At 47.8% G+C, this 24,333-nt stretch overlaps 1 protein-coding gene across 7 annotated transcripts in view; it reads right to left on the bottom strand.

Moving 5' to 3' along the window:
• Nucleotides 1-24,333, bottom strand: part of LOC108938755 (adhesion G protein-coupled receptor L3-like) — a 147,383-nt gene that overhangs the window by 113,247 nt on the left and 9,803 nt on the right. For all 7 annotated transcript variants that reach the window (XM_029252166.1, XM_029252170.1, XM_029252169.1 and 4 more), the window contains exon 2: nt 4,901-4,979. The gene's annotated coding sequence lies outside the window, so the exon portion shown is untranslated. The remainder of the gene's footprint in view (nt 1-4,900; nt 4,980-24,333) is intronic.

The following is a 24,333-nucleotide window of genomic DNA, read 5'->3' as shown; positions in this document are numbered from 1 at the left end:
GCTAGGTGCTACGCGGAACCGGTGTCGCAGCTTCGCGCAGCCACTTCCGCTCAGAGGTTGACGGTTATTAAGCCCATTCTGCCGCACGAGCAAAAAAATTACCCAGATCCCGGGATTCATGACACTTGCGGCGTCATACATCATCTCGGGCCCCGTGTTCATGTCACTCAGTCCTGCGGCTAACCTCGTAGCTAATCCCATACAACACGCCAGCAGCCGCGATCAGTGCTAATACATCAGCTGTGTCAGGGTGGCTTCCAAGTTACTACGACGACATGATTTAATGAATAAATAACAGGCGAGTAGCCTGCAGCTATCAGCCGCGTCTGGTGAGCTGCGATGTTGGCACACCCCTCGCCACGCGGCGCTCCCCTGCAGCTCTCTGGGGACGTGATGGCCCGCAGGCCGCCGCGGTCACCTGACCGTGAAACCGGACCATGACCACGCCAACAGAAGCCAACAGGGGGCAAGACCACAGGTTGCAAACCATCGCCTGCACCGCAGGGCCCACCTGCAACTCACACAGCCCTAAATGACGTGTCCTGAGCGTCCTGCTGTATAGCAGTCATATTTATTGTATCATAAATGGGCGTATTTCTGTGTAATGTTGTCAATGTGCTGCATGTGAGGTTGCTGTTTGTATTAGCGGTCACAAACGACTGCATTCGGTTTTCAAGGTGTGTTGCACAGGGGCCATTGCTTACATTGTTAGTCAATGAGTGTATTCCACATTTTAGATTTGTTTGTTAAGTGTGAAATAAATCTAACAGGATATTACGTTTATTACTGTCAGTATTTTTGTTTGGCTGTGGATGTGGATTTATACAAGGCAGTGTGTTGGAATTATTCATCTGTGAGCATCGTTTGTGACATGAAGAGTGCTGTGTCACGCGGGACACGGGGAGCCGAGGCGGCTGAACCCAAGCGCAGCGTTGTTCGTTAGACATTGAGGGAAGAGGCAAGGTCTCAAAACCAGGGACAGGCGAAGGGTCGGTCGATTGGCGAACGGGACGGGAACGAGGATCCGTGGACGTGGTCGGAGAACGAAAGAAGGAGTCAAAAAAAAACCGGAGATCGTGGACAGAGCAAAAGTGTAGCAACACGAGGAAGGGCGGTTGTCCCAAACGAGATTCCGCAACGGTACGGGAGCTGAAGAGGGTCTTCGTAGGGTGAGCGATTACTCATGAGCTAGTGCGGAGTCAGGTGTTGTTGCTTGTGTTGTGGGTGTGGACGTGACATGCTGGACCTTATTACTTGGAGCAATGTTTTTGTGTTTAAAGCCTTGTGATTTTATTCTTGTATTTGGGTTGGTAAATTTTTCAAAGGAAAAAAATGAAGGATGGAACAAAAAAATCTCCTTTTAGAATGTGAAAAACGTTTTGCTTTTTGTATTTTTACTTATTCATCGGATGCTGCACGGAGTTGTTACACTATTTGGTGCACATTCCCTTCAGAGGAAGGCATGGGGACAAAAATTATTTAAAAAGAAAAAAAAATTCGAGTTGTAGATTGAGCAGAAATATCACAGAAAAATATGTTTAAAATCACTTCAAAACACTGCAGGAACGTATATGTTCAACATCCGATTCAGCTCTCTGATAATTTATACATTGTAATGTGATTTTTTTTGTTTGCTGTGGAACCCACCTGTAACACGGGAACTTCAGTGTTATTTGGTTTCTAAAACGTGTAGAAGAGGAGCGGTTAAGACAGGAGCTCTGGTTTCTGATCCCTCTACATACTTTTCAGGGATGCTGATTTCCAGTGCTAATTTCCTAAATATTTTGCCATATACATGTATTTTAAATAAGCAGTTAATTATACTTTGAAAAAAAAAATGTGTACAGTGTGCATCAGCAGGACTCAGTCATGCAGTAAGTGCTGCTTGTCGCAGTTACAATTTAGTCCTCGGAGAAATGGCGCAAACCAGCCCTGACACAGTGACTTCTTCAGCATCTTTATGTGCTTTTTTCAGCATCAACAGAGAGATGGGCAGTTTTCCGACAGCATGTGGCGAGTTTGTCCCCCAAAGCCAAGGTGCAAAGTGTCAAGGCTCCGAGGTGTCAGCTGGTCAATCTACCATGCGCTTGCAGAGATGGCAGGAACATGAGAGGACGTTCAGGCAGAAAGTGAAGCCAAAAAATGAGACAACCAAATGAAAGATCACAACGTCATCACTTGAGCACTTTCTTTCCATGATTCATTGTTTCAGCCTTTTTTCAGCAAAGAGCTGCACAGCAGCACAGTACATCTTACTACAGGTCAAACGCACATAAATGGGCTCAGCAGCCTAGCAATATTATCCACGGGACCGTGACAAAGCAAAACACCTAAACCTTGACAAAATTTTGAGTTTGCAGAACAGACAGGAACTGAGATTTCTTTACAGTTTCATCGCATTTCATGTTAAAATATAACTAAATAAATATTGTTTTAACATTGTTTTACAAATGATACCACATGCTCCTGATACACAATCTGAAATAATCTTAAATGCAGGAGGCGCCACCAAAGCAGACCAAATTGGGCCCCGCAGTTGTCAAAGGCGGCCCTGCCACACGATGCATAAAATGTCAAAATTTAGTGACCGCGAGTTCTCACCATGCTTTGGTACAAAGTGAGGGTAAGAACCACAGAGCAGCCCACCCCACAAAACCAGCACTGTTTGAAAGAACCATTAACAGGAGGTGAGAGATTCCATCGTAACCCGACTCCCTGTTGACTTTGGACACGACACGGTCACTCGTCTCGGCTTCGGGACAAAGGTGAGTGTGAATGTGTGTCGACAAACACGCAGATTACCACTGGTCAGAAATCCCCTAAGGACACCAAAGGGGTGTGGTTTAAATACATCCGCACACACAAACACACACACACACACACACACACACACACACACACACACACACACACACACACACACACACACACACACACACACACAATCTGACCATTATAACGCAAACAGGCCTCAATCTGCCGGAGCCGCCCCGGTATTCCGCTTTTCTTTGGGTAAACAAAGCATGTGCGCCTTCGTTTTCTTGTTAAAAAATGTATTTGTTAGCCAAAGCGTAACTCGGCCGGGGAAAGTAAACAGTCCTGGTGCTGAAGCCAAATTCCCTCGACACGGACCTGGTCACACATATTTGTTTAGCGTCTTTCCTCCAGCTTCTGCTGCTGTTCCCTTCCATTCAAGCGTCTCCACCGGTGTGGATTGGGGGGCGCCGCACCTGACTGATGCAAAGCACCTGGACGCCTAAAGATAACAGACTGAGAAAACATCGCTATTCACCACCGAGCGTCTTAAACCCTCAGGTGAGGACGAGAATCCGTGTTCGGCCACTGCAGCACTCCCGTTTCAGCGCTCCACCCGAAGGTGCTCCGGCATCCAGGCTCATTAAGCTCCATGATAACTAATTCAAAGTGACCGCACATTAGAGGAAGAAAGTGCATCAAACGTACATCTTAATTTAACGTCAGCACGTATCAACGCGATTATAATGAATATCCTGCTCGGATTTTTTTTAAAAAATGAATTTGACACCTTTCAACAGTAATAGGATCTGTGATTTCTGAGATGTGCTGCTTCCCGGCCGTCTGTGGCTTCAGTTCCCTTGCTGGACTCATGTGGGTTGCTATGGAAATGATCCTGGTGACCCCCCCAATGAAATTATTTAACATTTACCGCCGAAAAAACACCTGATGCCAGTTACAGGGAACGCGGTAATGGAGAAACAGGGGGCCGTCACACACCGGGCTCTGAAACCGTTTTGAACAAGTTACTGCTCCTCATGTACCATTACCGTGCTTTTCAGCTTACTGCAGATCTAAATGTAGGAAATCAACAAATGCAGCACGAAAAGGTAGTCAGCTTCAACCTGGCAATGACATTCGATTACATAAAAAGATTAAAGCGGTTATGTGAGTGCGTTTCTCTCCGACCAGATTAACGCACCTCCCATGAAGCTCAGGATCTGGGGTCAAATTAATCTCTGAAAAGTCAGTGAATGACGGCAGCTTGGACTGTCTCTGGTCTGAGAGCGACAATTTGTCATTATGAATTATTATTCTTATTATTATTACACTTCTCTCCAAGGCTACTTTCAGTGTGAGGTTGTACAGTGAGCTACTTGCTCTAACCTACCATTTATACCGCAGTGTAATTTTTACTGTTTCAATTCAGGGTAAGTACGTTGATCAAGGCCAGTGCAGCAGGAGGTGGGATTCGAACCCTGGTCCTTGGGCACCAAAGTAAAACCTCTAACAAGTCCGCCCCCCCAACTACCCCTGTAAAAACGAGAATGAATGAATGAAACATAAACAGGGACAAAGCGAGCTGCGAGACGGGGGACAGGCGGGCGGGCGGGCGGTCGAACAACCGGACAAAATGGAGACCAGATGCTGTTTTGCATGAGTCCGAAAACATCATTTGCATTTCGACGCAGAGCCAAAAGACGCAGAGCGAGGACAAGTATCGCGCGACAAAAGCGAAGGCCTCACCAGTGATTTGCATACACTGAGGGGATGCCCTGATGTGCCTGAAGCTCGTCCTTTACGGAGAAAATGGGAAACGCGGCCCTTGCGCTGTCCCTTTTAATATCAGTACCTTTAGAAAACACAAACACACACACGCACACGACCACAGACACGATGCACACTGAGCGGAAAGACCATGACGGTAAACCTGAAAACGATCTAAATGAAAAAGTTACCAAATACAGCTTGCAATTACAGTGAACCACGAATTGCCATGAATTACCATGAATTACCCCTGAATGGCAGACGTACAGCTGGATATAAGAGAGAACAGTTTTAAATGCACACAGATGCAAAGGGCTCAATGGCCAAGAGGCATTTCACACACACACACACACACACACACACATACACACAGACACACCTGTCAGTGCTCCCTGTGGTGCCGACGTGTCTCAGCAATGCGCCGTCTCACATGCCAGGGCCACCTGAGCACTCAGGTCCTGGGAAGAGAAGAGGGAAGAGGGGCGGCAGTGAGCATCGGGAGGTGGCTTTCCTCATCCGCACACGAAGACACACTCCGCGGACACACAAGCGATACACTGATGCCACGAAACACAGGTTCGGCCCCGGAGGGGAAACGCGTCGGGTCATTTGGTCACTCGGCGCTGCACATTATTAGGCCTCTTTAATAGACTCTTCATAAATGTTGGAGATGTCTGCGCTGCTTTGGAGATGCCATGATTATATATGTATGAAGAACTATTCAGGTCACATCAGCGTTTAATGGCTGATTTATGTGCGCGCGGCGACTCCTCCGGTACTTACCGGACAAAGGCACTGATTTAAAGCGCATTAACGCAGCACAGTAAATATCCCAAACACCATTTGCATTTTGATAGCGAGCCGTGGATGCAGAACGCGCTCCGAGTGCCTCTGCCCACACGCGAGAGGATCTCCGCACAAAAACATACTATTTAATTACATCTGAATTAATAGAATCCTCCGGAAAGCTGAGTGGACCATTCCATGTAATTAATTCTTTAGACTTCTAAATTATTCAGACTCTCTTCTGAGTGCAATATTTGGCAACAAGCAAACAAACAGGAAGAAAACACCTCAAGCTGGACTGATCTGTGTGTGTTTTTGTGTTCCTTTCTAGTGATTTTGCTCTCAGCGGAGAGCCTCGGCGTTGAGATGGGAAATTGATTATGCGGAACATGATCTGCGTCCCTCGAGGAAGTGCCTCCGAGCTCCAGCAAGTGGCTGAGATGTCCCAAAACAAGAACAAGTTCGATCTCCATAACGGCCCATTCCTGAAACACCCTGCTGCTGACAGCTCACTTTGAACGCTGGCAACTGCATTTAGGCCCTGCTACGCCTTCGTTTCCACGGACACCAGGAAAACAAAAAAAATGTTGGGTCACATCAAACAAGAACTCCCACCGGAACCACCAGTGACGAGAGTGAGGTTTTCGTACTTTGGACATGTCGTGAGAAGGTTGGGTTCTCTGGAAAAAATGATGGGTGATGATGGGAAAAGTTATAGGAAACAGAAGAAGAGGACGGCAGCAACCACACTGATGGACTCAGTCGCCGTGACGGCGGACACACGTGGAGCACAGAACTTTCCAGAAGTGCGTGTATGACAGACTGAATCGTAGCCACGTCCAGCTGGCCGGGATGGTTGCTCCACCCGGGAGCAGCTTGATAACGAGCTAAAGAGCTAATGACTTAATGAGGTAATGAGTTAATGATCATCCAATGAAGAACACGACTGAGGGTTGCGCGGCAGGAGCTTGAGGAAGAGGCAGAGAGGAGAGAAACTTCAGCACCAGACCCTTCGGAGCAGAAGCTCTACATGACCTCCAGTTCCTTTAGTTTACTCAGATGTTGCTTTCTTGTGTTCACTTGGTGCCTCCTGTGTTGTTGCCTTTCTCTTTACTATGTTTGCTCACTTCAGGTCTAAAAAATAAAAGGAGCCTAATGAAAGTCCACCCGCCTGGTCCTGGTTCAAAGCCACATGCCCAGGATGCCACAAAGACTGAGACTGTGTTGCCGTGGACTTCATGGCACTTCAGTCCAGCATAACAACAAGCTGCAAAGTGCTCTTCTCTGTCGTACCCAAGCCAGGGGATGACGAATCAGGGGAATCCACCTTCGGTGGCCCTGCATTAGGTGTTTGGATCTCACAGATTCTGTGGACAAGAGCCCAGTGCCATCTCGCTGACTGCTGGATGACCATGTGGGCCGTTTGCTTTCCTGTCCTATTTGGCCCTTCACTTAAAGACACTATTAAGGAAGAGCAGAGTGCTGACTGGAGAAGAGATGAACATCAGCCTGGAGATTCCAGGCAAGTGATCTGAAGGTGCTACAAGAGCTCTGCCAGGGACGAGCACCCCCACTCACACACACTCACATGCGCCGTGTGTAGTAGTAAAGTGGATTCAGCAGGCGATGATGTCTTTGTTCCCTCGTTCAGCCGTTTCTGAGTGCAGAGGAGCTCCGGCTGTGGAGACCATGGAGAGGTTCTAGTCCAGCACCGCAGTATCAAAGGCCCTTCATCAGCCCCGTGGAAAGAGTGCTGAGCATGCAGACAGGAACTTGCTGCCAGGGGCCTCTGCTGGGGGCATCGCCGGGGGTCTGTATCTGTCCGCTCCCCCTCCCACCCAATACACACACACACACGGGCCGTTTGTCCAGACAGCACCGACAGGCAGCAGGGCTGAGAAACCAGAGAAGCAGAGAGCTGCATCACGTGACAGAGAGCTCTGTCAGAGCTACACAACATGGGAGGTGAAATTTACACCCCCACTGGAGCCCTGGAGCAGCCATGTGGAGGTGCTGAGCTTCAGTTCTTTATTTTACTCCTTTTTGATTTAGCTGACACTCTGCTCCAAAGGTACATGCACTGATTTACCCATTTATCCAGCAGGGTAATTTTTGCTGTATTAGTTCAGGGAGAGTACCTTGATCCAGGGCACTACAGCAGGAGGTGGGATTCAAACCTGGGTCCTTTGAGTCCAAATTCAGCAGCTCTAACCATTATGCCCCCTGCAGTTCTTTGCAGAGCAAAAATGTTCCTTTCAGCTCGCCACAAAATGCAGGACAAAGGATAAACAGGGTAATTTCTGTGTAGTAATTTAGCCCGAGTGGCTCCACCTTGAAAAGTGTTTGAAATAAGTAGAAAAGCCAGCAGCTGTGATACACTAACGCACAAATTGATGAGACAAAACACAGGCTCCACCCTGCTGCACATCCTGTATAACAGTGAGCGCCCCCTGTGGCAGCTTTATTATCGACCGCTTTGGCTCCTCATTACACACAATAAATCAGAACAAGCGGATAGCGGGCATCGCACTCAGGGGTCAACGTCAAGACTTCACAAACTGATAGCAACAGACTGGAGAGCTTGGGATGGGGTAGAGGTCAGAGGTGAGACTCATATCAGCATACCAGTGAGAGGAGCCAGAAAGGTTCTCAAGACTGCACCTCGGGCTTCCTCCATCGCCCAGCCCTATGCCAGAGCTGCGTCTATCCAGACGGATGCAGCTAGTTAGGAGCACTGAGTCACCCTGGAAGATGGCGGCTGGTGACAGCGAGCGGCAGAAGGAGGTGGGACCAGTGGTACAGCTTTGTCTACGGAGGACAGGTATCCATAACCCGGCGTCTCGGAGAGGAGACCTTGGTGCCCGTGCGCGTGTCAGAGTACACCAGTGCGACCCATACAATTTTCCCCTCTGCTGACTATGAAAGGCCCGCGAAAGAAGTGCTTATCTTCCAATAAGAATGTCATTATGATAATGACGCCATTTTTATGTGGGATACATACATTTCCTCAACAAGACGCGCAACACGGCGCATCGCATTAAAGTCAACAGAGGAGAAAATTGCACGAGAGGCAGAAGTGGGATTTGACCTGAGAGGGACTCGGCAGGCCTCAGGTGGAACGGAGCACAATGGGCCGCTCGACGCAACTCAAGAACAATGTGTTTATTCTGCAGCAGGATATTCCCATCAGCACATAAATAGTTTGCAATAAAATGTTGCACAGATTGTTTAGCGGAACATTGTTTGCCTCTCAAAGACATAAATCCAGTTGTCCCAGATGATGTGTTTCTCAAACAATTTGTGACACAACAATGTGGCCGATGACAAGTTCTTTCACCGAGGGCTCGGATGCCGTGAAAAATGCGAGACTGACAAACAATATAGTTTTACATAAAAGTAAATAACCTTTAGTCAGATGTTTAAATTCGCTGGCCAGGCGGATTGTTTTTTTTCTTTTGCCTAAATTAAAGCAGATCACGCCGTCCTTGGGTGTTGAGTCTGAGGACAAGAACGGAACAGCCGAGAAATTTGTTTCATGCTAAAATGGATACAAGGAGTTAGAGAAGGTGGACAGAAACGGTTGGAAAACTGGAGAAGGAGCAGAAACAAGGTTCTTAGAGCTAAAGGGGTCAGCAGGTAGCGTAGTGGACTGGTAGAACCCGGGGTTCAATTCCTTTCTCCTGTTGTGCCACCTGTGATCAAGGTACTTACGCTGAACCGTTGCAGTAAAAATTGCCCTGCTGTGTAAATGGGTAAATCAGGGTAAGAAACTTAGCACACAAACCTCACACAGTAAAAATTATGTTCTTAAATCACCAGCTGGAGCTCATTTATCGTTCCAGTCCACAATCAGATGACCCCCTTGGGCTCAAGGCCCTCTTTCAGACCCCCACCTGGTCCCTGGACAGGTAACAAATCAACACTTTGCTTCCATTGGTTGTTTACAGGAAGGAAATGAAGGGAACACAAAGACAGTGGAATCCATGCGGCACAGGAGGAGATCTGCTCTTACACTTATTTCCCGAAATCCACAGAAAAAAAGGTTCCACCCGTCCCACTGGCTCCACCCACTCCCCACCATACAGTTTCCCTGCAAATCCCAGCAGCTCCTAGCTTCTCTCCTCAAGGAAGGATGAAACTAACATCAGTGGCTGCCTAGAAATATTTTTCAAATATTTCACTTTACCTCTGGGAAGGAAAGGGCCCATCCGTCCCCACAGCCGAAACCTCGAGAAATAATGCAGAGAACATCAGAGCCCCAGCCATGAGGTTCTGCAGATGTCGCCTGCATGTATTGTCTTTTATGTGACGCAGATATTAAAATGGAAACCATCTCCGCACGGGCAAAAAAAAACGAATCTGTACATTTAGATTGTGCTGCACATAAGAATTTCCAGAACATGTGGAACAATATCAGATTAAGATGAGCATTCACATGCATTAAAATAGTTCAGTAAGCGGCTCTGTAGCAGAACGCCTCCTGACATCCCGATTAAGGGCCACTGGCTTAGAATTCACCCTCCAAATGTAAACCACCGATACAAGAAAAAGCAGCAGATCTTCCCCAGAGGACGCCATACACACTTCAGTCCACATTCAAGTCCACATTTTATCGGATTGAAAAGAAAGAAGTATTAGAGATGGCTGGAGATAAAACAGAAGATTGGTAGCCGAGTTCACCAGAGAGTCAATATTGGCATTCTGGGCGAAAATGTTTCGTTAGTAACTGAAGTAACATCATCAGGGTGTAGAAAGCAAAAAAGGGCAGCGCGGGAGGAGTGCGTTTTTATCCACTGTCAAGCAACCCCGATCAATGGAAGGTCATGACTGGTTGATCTCATTTCCACTGACCTTGACCGTTGGCTGTTGACCTTTGAGAGATGCCTAGTGCATTTAAGTTAGCCTAACTTTAAAGATGAAAAACAAAGCTAAGGCATTTCTTTTTTGATAACTGTTCTGTTTTTAACAATTTTAATAACAAATCTTATTCTGCAGCAATCCAGTTGATCCTGAAGGAAGATTACATTGAGAGTGCAAATTCCTTCATGTAGAAGTGCAGTCTGGGTGCCCGACTGGGCGTCCCAAAAATTATGTATACAGCACCATTACCAAGAAAACGGACAAATCTTCAACGGAAGAAATGGTGCACAAAGAGAAGAGCGCCAACCTGGGGTCAGATGGACAGGAAAAGAGACGAATGTTGACGCAGATCATTGACACGGTGAGTCCGCTCGTCTGTGGAAGCCCAGGGGAGGCACCAGCTGACAACAAAATGCAGATGCAGACTTGACTTGGGCGAGAGACAATAACGCAAAGGATTCTACTTTCTAAATCACTGCACCCCCCCAGGTTAGCTGCAGAGACACAGTGAGCTTCAGCTGGAGACGTCTTCTGTGCCATTAATTGCGGGATGTTCTATGGAAGTAGACAAGCCTTCACTGAAATTCAGGGGTGGGGATCCCACTCAGAGCAGCACATTCCTCCGGCTCCGACCGAGCGACTTAATAAAAGAGTAAGAGGCAGCGCTTGGCCGAAGGATGCCTAACCATGTGTAAAATTAGAGGACCATCCTTTAAGCGGAGCGTAAATCTGAAAGTGGGCAACAAAAAAACCAATCAGCTGTGGGCCTCTGACGAAACACAAGTAATTGAATCAGCAAACGAATACAGATATAGCTGGGAAAAGGTCAGGAAAAATGTCCCTTTAAATGCGTTTTATCGACCCACGCGCAGGAGTGTACACACAAGCAACGCATGCTGGGACGCCTGACGCCCACAACGAGCCACCTTGGGAAGCTACACATACATCAGGAAGGGATAATCGCCGGACAGCGCCGAGGTTTCATTAGATTTAATTAGATAAGGACGAGTGACGGATCCCAATAACAAAAACTATTCAATTATCCGCCGCTAATCTGACAGTGCTCTGCTTACGCATGTTTGGACCCCTGCGCCCCCGTAGACACCCTCCATCGCTGCACTGCGATACACATCTTCCCGGGGCCAAGGTGCGTCCTGCGGCCCCCTGTCCCACCGCCTGATGTGATAAGGCACGATGTGCAGCTGCTGCGTGGCGCCATTGTGTGTGCCGCAGTGTCTTCAATTCACCTCGGGGCCAGCGCTGATAACCGGCGTCCTCGTCAGGGCGCCTGCGGTACGGTGCACGCTCCGCCGGAATGTTAAAGAGCGGAGTGCTCCATGGCGGCGGCCGCATGTTTGAGCGAACCTCCAGGGTGGGAGCTGCTTAACAGGAACAAACAGCACCAGCAGAGCAGAACAGACCAGCGGAACAAGCAGTGCTTAGAGCTGTTGCTTTGCACTGGAAGGATGTGGGTTCAAATCCCACCTCCAGCTATAGCACCCTTGACCAAGATGCTTACCCTGAACTGATAAAGTGAAAATTACCTAGGTAGTGTAGTGGTTAGAGCTGTTGCCTTTGGACCCAAAGGTTACCTCTTTCATTCTCTCTACTTACCTAAAAAGTACCCAGCTGTGTACATAGGTGACTAGTGATAAGTAATTTAAAATCATGTTGCTTTAGAGAAAAGTGTTTGCTAAATAAATAAATGTGACATAAACGGGTAAGGCACCTTGAACAGAAGTTTCAATGGAATATTAAATGAATTAAAGACATTAAATGACATATTAAATGAGTCACGACATGATATAGACACGATTATCTATCCAAATGTCACAAAAGTACTGCAACAGGTTTTCATGATCACAGCTGGCCAACTAAGAACGTGTCTTCATGCCTAGTGTCAGGCCGCCAGGTGAGGTTCGCCGGCCCACAGGTGAGCGAAACCCGACACGGTTGCTGTGGACATAGTGCGTCTTCATTCCGCTCATCCTCCCTGGAATGACCCCCTCTGACGGATTGTTTCTGCCTCGATCGGCCACTGCAGGCTTCGGCTAGGAGCGCTCCGCTCGCATTCCTGGGGCTCGGGTTCCTCCATGGCACCACATGACAGAGTCAGCACACAAAGCGCCTCTGTGCTGCGCCTCTCACTTCCCACAATGCCGCCGGGGAACGTGGCCGGCGCAGGAAAGATGGACGTCTGCAGAATCGCAGCGGGGCTCTTTGATGGTGCTGCGCCGCTCAGCCCACCTGCCTAAGGCCTCTCACTTCTGACTCCAGGGACGGAACCTCATCAACGCCAAATGTGTTCTCTATTAGCATTTTTAACATTTTTCTTTGCTGCCTCTTGTTTTCCTCTATATCTACTGAAGAAATTCACACGTTCATATGTTGTGTTTGAGTTGTTTCTATGATTATTCAGCGACAAATTTACTTTGTTGTTCTTTTATGTGACACATCTCCCATGCAACTTACAGTGCTAAGCCACTTGCAGTGATTTACCCATTATAAAGAGCCTGGTAATTTTACTGTCAGTTCAGGGTGAGTGCTCTGCTCAAGGGGACTACATGAGGAGAAGGGATATAAACCTGGGATTCTCCGTTTGGAAGGGTTTCACTGCTATGCCACCAGCTCCCTCACAAAACGGGACCTCAATCAATGTAAAAAAGCACGTCAGCCCTCATCACATTCATTCTCTCACACAGCACAGTTTCCATTGTCTCCTTCTCACTAGGATGAGAGAGTCTCTCTCACACACACACACACACACACACACACACACACACAGATCTTTCGTTTTCAGTCAGATTAAAACGAGCCCCATCTGAGCACGCACACACGAGCACAGAGAAAAATGAAGACAATCTCTTCTTGTTCTTATTGTAATCCTTCCCATCCACACACACACACACACACACACACTCACTCACACGCTCACAATCCGCTCTAATACAGATTACACAACAAACACCTGTAACATATCTCATTGTGTGGATGACTGGCTATTGAGTCCTATTGACAGTGGATTAATTTCCAACAAAGAATTTGCCCTGCACACGGTAGTAAATAACCACACTCACAAAGTGTCTCCTCATACTGCCGTTAAGCAGGGGAATCTTCCAGAAACTCAAATGACGATGCATGCTGTATAACTGCACCTTTCTTGTGATGAGTGCTGTGGTGTATCGCCATAATGACTGCAAAGGTGCGCAGTCATCCTCACATCAGGATGACCATTTTATGCATTCCTGCAGAAAGGCCTTTAAATGTCATTTACACACTTTGTACATAAAGCAAAATTAATATAAAACCAAGCAAAAGTGTTTGTTTGAAAGTACAAAATACCCAAGTCGTTGATGGACGTTGGGTGACCTTTACGGCAAAATCAATTTGCTATTTGATTGACTGACCCCCCAGCTGACATTCACCGAATTTGCCCCGAGGAGCCACACCTCGAGACCACATTTGTTATGTAAAACAAGTCTGGAATAAGGAGAAAAGTCACACATGCTGGAGATATATATTTATTTTTTAATTAGTAGCATATCATGGTGCGACAACAGATGAGACTCAGATTTAGTGACGGATTATTTTATTACCTAAATCTTTCCTAAAACCATTTTGTTGCCCCCAGCGGAGGTACCCCTGCTGCTGGGATGGAGCGTAACCCAGCTGTGCTCGACACAAAGCCGTCTGTAAGCCGCTTAGCGCACCACAAACATAAACACGATTATGTGGCACCCCGGACGGGGCACGCGACACACAAACCTGTGGGACACGGCAGAAAATGACCGTCACGCAGGATAGGTGGATGACCAGGTGTTTTCCTTTCTCACACAAACGCAATCCCTCGATCTACTACTCGTCATCATTAAGAACGATTTTGGCCGAAGGAAACGACGGGCCTTCCGCAAATTCGCCCTGCCGTGACTCTGAGAGGCGCGACCGAGAGCACGACCTCATCAGAACCTGAGCACAGAGAACGAGACAAGGCCACAGGCGGGTCGAGCCGACCGCTCCGGCAAATTCTCCTTCCTTTCATGAGCACGCTCTGCCGTGACCCCGAAAGGCAGCGAGCGACACACAATGGCGCACCTCTTCCTGACCGCACCAGGACGCAAACCGGACGCAAACCTTCCCACTCAGACAAACATTAAAGAACAGTTTTGGTCCAGTAAAGGGCTAATCCCGGTTCACAACTCTATTAGCACATCAGGAGTGATCAATACTTCACAGTCATGGTGGGGTAATGGGCAAAATCTGTTTGCTAACTCTTTTAACCATGGCTCATCCTCCACATGGTGGCTGATACATCGATGAGTGCTGAGAGCGCACAGTGATGACACAACAAAGGTCATGGGTTCAGCAGTTGAGACTGAAGCCATTTACATCTTATTAGCATTCGCTCATTTAGCCAAGCACCTTATAGGGTGTCACTTTAAGGGCCTCCGTGTCAACGAGACAAGTGGTTCCTAATAACGACACCGACGGGGGGGTTGGGGGTGGGGAGCGGCCGGTCAGTCGCGCCACATCACTACACCACGACACGCTCATCGTGACGGACCAATTTGAGAAGAGCCCACTGCCTGGTGGAGATGACCGCACGCTCCTCCCGACAGGGCAGTTTAATAAGCCACACTTCATTCTTCGGGCCGATGGCTTGTCAGGGAGCGAGACTTTTGAAACCTGACCAGGCAGGAGTGCGCGGCCCCATGATTAGATGTAAAAAAGTAATTACTTCATTGTCTTGGGAGATCATGTGGGCACTCAAGGATTGTTTTATTTATAATTACCCCAGACAAGGCTGCACAAACATGAGAAATCTTATTCGCCATCAGATGTCAGTCAGGTTAAACAAACAGAGTTTGTTCCCTAATATAAGTGTTCCAGCAATTACGAGTCCTGCCAGTTTAACTGTAAAGCAGTCCAACAGTGTGGCGTTAAAACCAACATGACCTAAACTGGGAACCAAGTCCCTTTTAAACCAAGTTTTAATCTCCGAACTTGTGTATTTTTAGCATGAAGTTAAATCCAAACGCTTAGCGGCGGGGGGGGGCGGAGCTGGGTGCAGGCAGTGTGATCTCAGTAAACACAAGCGGACTTTCTGACAGTGATTTTAATATAATTACACTCGGAATAAGACCATGGTGGCCATGAACAGAGAAAACATCTGTCACCCAGAGGAATTTTTAATGCACCAAGTGGCCAAATTCACCCATCCCTGCATTGTTTTTTTTTTTTTCAATTATAAAACTTTCAGGGGGGTGCGGTGGTGCAGTGGGTTGGACCACAGTCCTGTTCTCCAGTGGGTCTGGGGTTCAAGTCCCGCTTGGGGTGCCTTGTGGCGGACTGGCGTCCCGTCCTGGGTGTGTCCCCTTCCCCCTCTGGCCTTACGCCCTGTGTTGCCGGGTAGGCTCCGGTTCCCCGTGACCCCGTAAGGGACAAGCGGTTCTGAAAATGTGTGTGTGTGTGTGTATAAAACTTTCATGTGAAACATTTTCGATCACAGTACGTCTCAAACTTCCTCAGCAACATTCACAGTCTAACATGTTCCTTTAAGCTGATTAAACCAAAAAATGATTGGCTGAGCACTCACCACAACACGCAGTCATTGGATAGAAAATGTATCTCACTGTCAGTGTGACTGGCTGAAAACTCAATATAACACACACATTTTCAGAACCGCTTGTCCCATACGGGGTTGCGGGGAACCAGAGCCTAACTGGTAACACAGGGCGTAAGGCCGGAGGGGGAGGGGACACACCCAGGACGGGACGCCAGTCCATCGCAAGGCACCCCAAGCGGGACTCAAACCCCAGACCCACCAGAGAGCAGGACTGTGGTCCAACCCACTGCGCCACCGCACCCCCTCAATATAACATCCAGCCCTTATTAGAGGAGGAACTTGTATGATTCTCATTGGACAAAGACAAATTTACCGTGGATTAAACAATGACTGAGTTTCACACCCAAAGGAAAAGTTACTTCTTCAGCAGAAGTAAAATTCTGGAAAGTTCACTTCTTAGTCTCAGCTGTTTTGTCTCAAAGTCATAAAATATAATGCAGTGCAGATGTTATGGCTACATTAAACAGCTATAATGTTTGGAAAAATAATAAATCTTTACACCGACATCTGCGTTCATCCATTTATATGCGCTATAAATAGCATTAAAAAAATCAAATAAATCAGATGTAAAATCTGATTAATTTTTTTGTGTCTTCGGGAAGCAGGTAAAATCGAATTAGTGGTGTGACATTGTGACAAAGTCACCTGTTTCTGTCCGGTATCCTGAGACAGCTCTTAAACATTCAGACAAACCCTCTGCCTTGTTCTACGCGTTCCTTTCACACACGCCGCTGTTCTTCTGCCTGGCCAACGGGCTGCAGTTCAGAGCCCAGCGAGATGCTGCATTAGCCAAACGGCTCTGGACGAGAAACAAAAGTGGAGCCGTAGTGAGGGTCGAATAAAAGGAGCCTTTTTCCCTCTTCCCGGCTCCTTTTGCCTCACCCCCGGGGCCCCGAGCATCTCCCAACGGAGGCCTTATCTGCTGCCTATTGTTTGCCTGGACAAGCTGAAGAGCTCAGCTGCTCCTCTTCTAACACATGTGGCGCGCTGAAAATGAACTCCTCCAGCGATGACTTAACTGTGGCTATCTTACCGGTTATCAGCGCCAGGCCTGGAAACATGACCACACCGGCTCACCTCCCTTTCGTTATTTATTCCACTTCCAATGGCATGTTTTTACAGAGTGATTCACCCATTTATGCAGCGGGGTCATTTTGCCATGTCAGTTCAGGGTAAGTACCTTGATCAATGGAACTACGGCAGGAGTAGGATTCAAACCCTGCTCTTTTGAGTGCAAAGCAACAGCTCCACCCAGTAGACCATCTGCTGGTATTTTCCTATCTGACATCAATATAACAGTAGGCTACGACCCTCCGAACGCCTCAGCTCATGACCTCTTATTCTCATTTACATGATCTTTTTGTTCTGTTCTCATTTTATGTAAAATACATTGCATTCTTATAATTCTTATTACATATTCCTATCCCATTTTCAAGGTACAGCATGGTGGCACAATGAGTTACACAGCTGCCTCCCAGCACCTGAGCTGTTCAGGTATAGGTTTGAATCTCACATCTGTGTGGCATTTGCATAATCAGTGTAACTTCCTGAAGGTACAGCACCATCAGCACTAACACCACATCTACTATATCGATGATCACAAGTTCTAGGTGATGTAGAAAAGACAAAACAGAAGGCAGGTGGAGTTGTACTAGTAAGTCTATGAGCTCTAGGCATAGGGCCCAGGTTCGAATCTCCCTCCTGCAGTAATCTGGTTGATCAGTTGATAGAGTAAAAAAATTACTCCGCTGTATAACCGGTTAAATCAGTTTCAGTAGTTTAGTGTAGAAATCTCAGACAAAATAAGGTTTATAATAATGTAATCAAAACAAAGACAGGATTGATGACGGTTAGTGATGTTTCGCAGACGACATTTGGAAATGACACATATGCAGAAGCCAATGGCCCCGCCCACTCCAGCCTGCCGACCCAAAAGTCCTGGCATCAGCATTTATGGCTCCTGCTCCCAGGAACTCTATTAAGTTCAAGGTGAGAATAAAGCTAGTATCCCGAGCCGTTTCGCTTCACTGGGCGCGGCATCAATTTGGGCCGACGACCTGGAAGGTGAGAGAGGTGTACGGGAGGATCGCTCCGTCGGTGTACTGCCGCCAAGAGACGCTCTAATTGACAGCGAACCCCGGATCTCAGCATCGTCAAGCTGGAGATTAAATGCAGAAGCACATGGTGCCCTGACCCGTGGCGGGAAAAAGGCCCCCGCGACTACACAAGGCTGCAGGGCGGCGCGAGGCCTCCCTTCCCGCTCACACGGCATATTGATCCGCGCAATCGATTTCGCTCACAGGAGGAGCTGAACACAAACAACAGCATTCAAATTAAATTAAACAAGAGACCACTTTAGAAAGGGAGCACATGAAACGGTGCGCTTAACATCCGCAGGGAAGAGATCGAGATCAGTGTCCGGCAAAGAAATAAAAAGACATGAAATAAAAAAGAAAATGGGGAAAAATGAGAGAGGACTAATTAGAGATGAATGCAGGAGACGCAGAATAAACTGCCCTCACTGCAGTGCTGCACATTATGCCGTTATTAAAATTATCGCCACTAATTGCTAAGTAAATATTCTGCGACTTCTTTGCTGTACCGCGAACTGTACTTTTTCCTAAAGTCACTGCAGACAGATGTGTGGAGGTGTGCGACTGGCCACAAACACACAGGTACATACAGGGGGCGCGGGGTGGAGCCCGGTCCACACGGTCCGGAGGACGACCGAGACCACAGTCTGAGCCTTTCAATGGCAGCGACCAATTAATGGGGAAACATAAAGGATGATGAATGATGAAAGATGCTGCGCGCAAAGCCCGCCTCAGCGGGTCGGCACTGAACTCAGACGGTTAGAACCGAGTCGACAGAAACCATAAAACATCTCAGGACAAACTGGGCGCCGACCCAAACTCACACGCGCTGAGGGTCGGCGCTCTGGCCACGTGGATCCAGACCTGGAAACATCCGTGCAGAGCGCAGGGCCGTCAGCCCGAGGAGGCCTAAACGCCGGGACAGCGTTCGATTTCCGGCGAGGCCCGTCTGCAGTAACTCTGCCGTCTCCAGTTTGCTCGTTTGATCGCCATTCCCCTTCATTATTTACTTCCAAATTCAGTCCAATGTGCGCCGCGCGAGATATAATTCAGCAGGAGACGTTAGACATTCGGCATTAGATTAGTTCAAGGCGAAGCTAAACATTTGTCAGAGCGTATTTGTGGGAATAAAAAGCAGCTTTCATGTTTGGGCGGGCTGTTCGGGGGCTGAGCGCACGGGAGGCTGCGGGTTCGCGCGGCACAAACACGAGCTGTCATTTACATTCATCTGTATGCAGCTGCAGGTGCAACCTTTCATTAGGCATTCGAGTCCAAACGTGGCACTCATTAACATACGGGCCATAAATTAACTTCTCAGTGCCTTCAAAGCGATAGCCCCGCACTCGCCTTAGCGCCGCCGCCGCCGCCGCCGCCGCCGCTTTCTCGCTAACTCCTTCGCCCGGGAGCACGAGAGTGCAGAAACAGGGCCGTAGCAACTGAGGCTACGTGTGTGTGTGTGTGTGTGTGTGTGTGTGTGTGTTAAAGGGCATGGCCTGCACGCAGCAACGCACAACAGAAAGCCCCATTTTTTTTTTTTTACATCTGTTATTTATAAAGAACATTCTGGAAACTCAACCACTTCTGTTTACTAAGCCAGACTTTGATCAATAAATAAACGGTATTGAGTCATTACTTTTCTAAAAGATGTGCTGAAGACAGAGGCCGTGGTTAGGAACACTTTGAGGACGGGAATATTCTTATTTATAGTGATCTAATTGACCAAGAACACAGAGGACGAGCACTAGGAGTGTGAGATTCGGAGGAAGACGCACCAAAGGTTTTTGACCGCTCTGTTTTCTGCTCTTATTTCCGCTGTACAAGTCCAACACAACGATAAAACGATCTCAGTACAGCTTCAGGACAACTACAGTGCAGCGCTCTGCCGGAGGACATGAAGGGAGCCCATGTGCACAGATTAGGGGTGCGGTCACTGTCAAATATACTCGTGTTTTTTAGGTAAAGTTAAGAAATGGTTCGCTTCCTCTGCGCCTTCCTCCCTCGCACATTTAATATTTCAGTTAAAATTAGAGAAACCAGGCAGCTATTTGGACGGAAAACACTTGTCCAAGCAGCAATGCCGTTTCCCATGTCGTCTCCGCATTTTTTGGTAGTTTGTCAAAGCGGTAAAAAAGCGTACAGGTTCATTGTTTCACACTGAACTCGGTGGCAGGAAGTTCCCAGCTGTAAAGCCGCTTCCCAGGAGCAGCGGAAAAAATTATTCATTTCCCAGAGTGTAATGTTTGACGGTCAAACTTATCATTTTTCTTGGAAAATAATAAGTCGTATTTCTTATTTTTCAAATGAAGTGAAAAGCTTGATAATTTAGCGTATTACCAGTGGTCTACAGGCTGTTAACTGTGTATTTTCGAGGAAGCAGAGAGCTGCGGTTGCGAATGGGGTTTTCACGGAGATTATGCGGATCGGATGCGTAACCCATCGCTAAGAGTCGTGCGAGACCCGTGTCGCTGCCTTATCTCCACCTCACTCCATTGGCCCCGGGAGACCCGCGTCCCAAGCTTCCTCGGCCCTTCGCCGCGCCATGCTCCCCTTTCGCGACTCGGGTTTCCGAGCGCGGCCTCGCGGCTCATTGCGAGGACGCCAGCGGTGCGTTCATTGTCTAAACACCGAAACGGTTTCCTGAAGGGCGAAAAACAGCGATGGTGACGATTCCGATAGCAGACATAAAAACATTAGTTTCCTGTCAGAAACAGAAGAATTGAGGCCCTTTCAGAAGACTATTATATAGACGGAGGAGCCCTAAAAGCCCATTATACCACTTATTGAAAAAAAAGCATCAAGTTGCGATGCATTACTCACACGCAGTAACCTGCCAGCAGCGTTGCGGAGCAATGTGTTTATAATAGATGGCAATTACAAGCTCCTGGCTCCAGCAAACAGAAACCTTCAGAACGTCACACTACGGTCACTCCGCTCCATCAATATCAAAGTAATTCACAGGGAACATGTAGACGGCGCAGGTGGATCGATGCGCACCCACAACAATATCACTAAGTGAAGCTGACGGTAGAGAAAAGAGACAGAAGTGGAGAGAAGAACACCTGTCTGGGCTTTTTATTGTCTGCTGCTGGAGAAGGGAGAAAAACCGCTTGGAGATAAAGCAAAAGACAGGGAGGAGGAGAACGGAGAAGTTATCTGAAGGTGACACCATGCTGGGTAAACATGGCGGCCACAAGGTCACCAGGGGCAAGTGTGATTGAAGTAAACAGCAGTGGAGACTGACGAGAGAAATAAACCACAGGAACCCCCGAGCGCTCACCGGCGGTGGTCCGGTGGCCAAACGCTTCCCTCCAAAGTGACACACTGTCCATCTGGGATTAAACACGAAAGCACCGACAGCAGACAATGATCTTTAAACACAGGATTACTGACTCGCAGTTTGTCTGATACCACCATGTTGCTGGTTCACATCCCTCAAGTAGCTCCTATAGAAGTGACATTCAAATATCAAATTACATAGATAAGATGGTGCTGGACTCATTTATGGAGCTGTCAGGAGATCAGCAGAGAAGTGGCTCTAAAATAGATGGGGTTGAGACCCTTCTTGAATGCTGCAGCTCCGAGGGATAAAACTGTGGACTGGCTGATTTTAGATTTTGGACCCCTAGTGACTTTGATCACAGCCAGGAACACAGCACTCTTGCTTGACACCGAGAGCCACAGGGAGAGAGAGACAAGAGAGGAGACACTTGTCCACCTTTTGCGGGTCAAACGCAACTGTTGCCGCAGCATTCTAGATGGCAGCCTTCGAACCCAGATCAGCTGCTGCTGGTGTGCTTGTTCAAGGTCCTCTTCAAAGGCCTCTCAGTGGACATGAGTTCTGCACACATTTTCTCCAGGGAGTAGTTAAGGAACAGAGGTTTAAGGCTTGGGGGGCTGAGTTCCACACAGGTCAGCGTCTCCTGCTGGAGCAAAGATCCACACGGGGACTGTACATTACCAGAACAAACCACAATTTTACTACACTTTATTCCAGAAAAAGGACACATCAGCAGCAGTTAAAAACGCCACTCGTCCACACACACGGGGGGGGGCACCCCCAAGCCCTCTTTCCAAACGGCTGTTTATACTGTTATGTTTTGAAATTTTACCACAGAGTCGCCTGTGAGCTCCGTATGTGCAATAACCATAAGGTCCTCATTACCAAACCCAGCACCAGCGATTTCATGGGAAATCGGTTCAGCGTTTCCGATGCAATTACACACAAACCAGGTCATTTCTGCAGCGTTGCAGGCGACACGGAGCTGATGCCCATTTTGTGATTTACTCCACAAGCGCGCGTGCAAACACGAGGAAGGAGAGCATTGAGCTCCAGGTCACGTTCCGCTCACGGAAGGTAATGAAGTACGGCCCGCGCTTTTGTGGACTCACTTGTGCAGTGAAAATAATTATGTCCACATCACGGCAGAAAGAGCGCGTGGTCATGGGGGGCGCGAGTGAGTCGGACGGAGGGCAGATGTTGGGGACGCCATGGCACAGTGACCTTGTGACGAGCGTCCCGAGCACCCTGACTGTCAGCTGAGAGGGTGTTGCACCGAGTCCCTCCAAATCAGACTCCCCGCGAAACAAATCATCCGGCGTGGCCCCGGCCCTTCCGTTTGGCTCCATGGGCCACGGACCCGGTTCAAGCTTTTATTCAAATTAAAATGCATAAATTACCGAAATGAATTTGATGCAATAAACACAATGCGCATGCGGCTTTGTTTAGACACGTCCCTTTTAACATTGCTGGAGCTCCTTTTCTTGCCGCCGCAGGGGTCGAACCGTAAAGCTGTCAAATGGACAGACTGCGGGACGGTCACGTGAGCACCAATGGGCGGAGAGCGGCTCAGTGGCTGGAGACCTTCACACCCTCTTCACGTGTAGCTTCGAGCCACGGACCTGTCCTTCAGCCGGACGCCAACAATGACCGCAGCCCCACTTATCTCTCCGAATAACTGCGGGCACCTCTGGAGAGTTGCTTTTTCCTTTTGCTAACCCTTGAAACAATGAGGTCTTTCTCTCCTGTGTTCTAATCATTTGTGATAAAATGGAAAAACATGTGGCCTCCACCAGCGCAAAACCAGAATGGCCACTTCCCGCGGCCTTGACCCACACAGCATATCATAATTCCCAGATTGTTTAACCGTCTGGTTCGCTGGATCTCTCAGAGGACTGGCACTTTGAGGAAATGAAAAAGTCGCCATGTTTTAAAACAAACTGCTTTTGCCAGCCATGATTTTTCTAGAAACATCTTGCTTTTTTTGCCATCTCAATGAATATGCACTAATTTTGCTTTCTCGTTATTTAGCATTTTATTCATTCAGCTGATCCTTTTCTCCAAAGCAACTTGGAGTGAAGCTAGGAAATGACTTGCTCTTATACAGCAGGGTAATTTTTATCATATCAGTTGACGGTAAGTACCTTGATAAAGAGCACAACAACAGGAGGTTCGACTAGAACCACTGCTCAGGAGGCTGCCCACATCAAAACAAACTTTCTGCCCGTACAATGATTAGGTTAGGTAGGTCAAAACATCGAAACAAACAGGGCTACTTGACATCAGCAGCCTTTGCTGAAATTTCCAACCCCTGTGCCAAAAAAGAGGAGACATCCCAGTTCTGAGCCCCAGTGTCTGTACTTTACACCAGCCTTACTCTGATCTTTAAAAGGGTCAGATATAAAAATCTTAACCACTGAAAACTTATATAAAATGCATAGTGCACTTTGCATATTTAACTTTATCTTTATTCACCTAGATTTGCTCACAGCAGACTTTTCCTCCCCATCTCAGACTTGTTGGATGTAAACCTACTTTACTGCCTCCTTTTTAAAGCCTGCAGATGCCGAAAAGTCCACAGACAGTGTGGGCATTATTGTAATAGGGTTACTATTAGAGTTAGTGTTCGGGTTGGGCTTGGTTTTAACATTGCTGTTAGAGTTAATTTTAGGTTTAGGGTTGGCGTTAGACTGAATTCAGGTTCCACCCAGCGCCCCCCAGAGCAACTAGCCCAAGCCCCACGTTGAAGACTTTGACAGGCTGACAGTCAGTCATTGGCAATTCCCCATGGCTCAGACAAGAAAAAGCTGAGTATGAGCACAAAGTATTACAGTATAATAATAATACACACACACACACATTTTCTGAACCGCTTGTCCGATACGGGGTCGCGGGGAACCGGAGCCTACCCGGCAACACAGGGCGTAAGGCCGGAGGGGGAGGGGACACACCCAGGACGGGACGCCAGTCCATCGCAAGGCACCCCAAGCGGGACTCGAATCCCAGACCCACTGGAGAGCAGGACCCGGTCCAACCCATTGCGCCACCGCGCCCCCCTATAATAATAATAATAATAATAATAATAATAATAATAATAATAATAAACATTAAAATGTAGGAAGCTGTATTAATCGGGAGTACCTACAACAGTACCGGACTTCAGGATCTCGGTT

Source organism: Scleropages formosus, chromosome 5 (assembly GCF_900964775.1).
Source record: "Scleropages formosus chromosome 5, fSclFor1.1, whole genome shotgun sequence".
NCBI classification, from domain to species: Eukaryota; Metazoa; Chordata; class Actinopteri; order Osteoglossiformes; family Osteoglossidae; genus Scleropages; species Scleropages formosus.
This window is presented reverse-complemented; position numbering and strand designations above follow the sequence as displayed.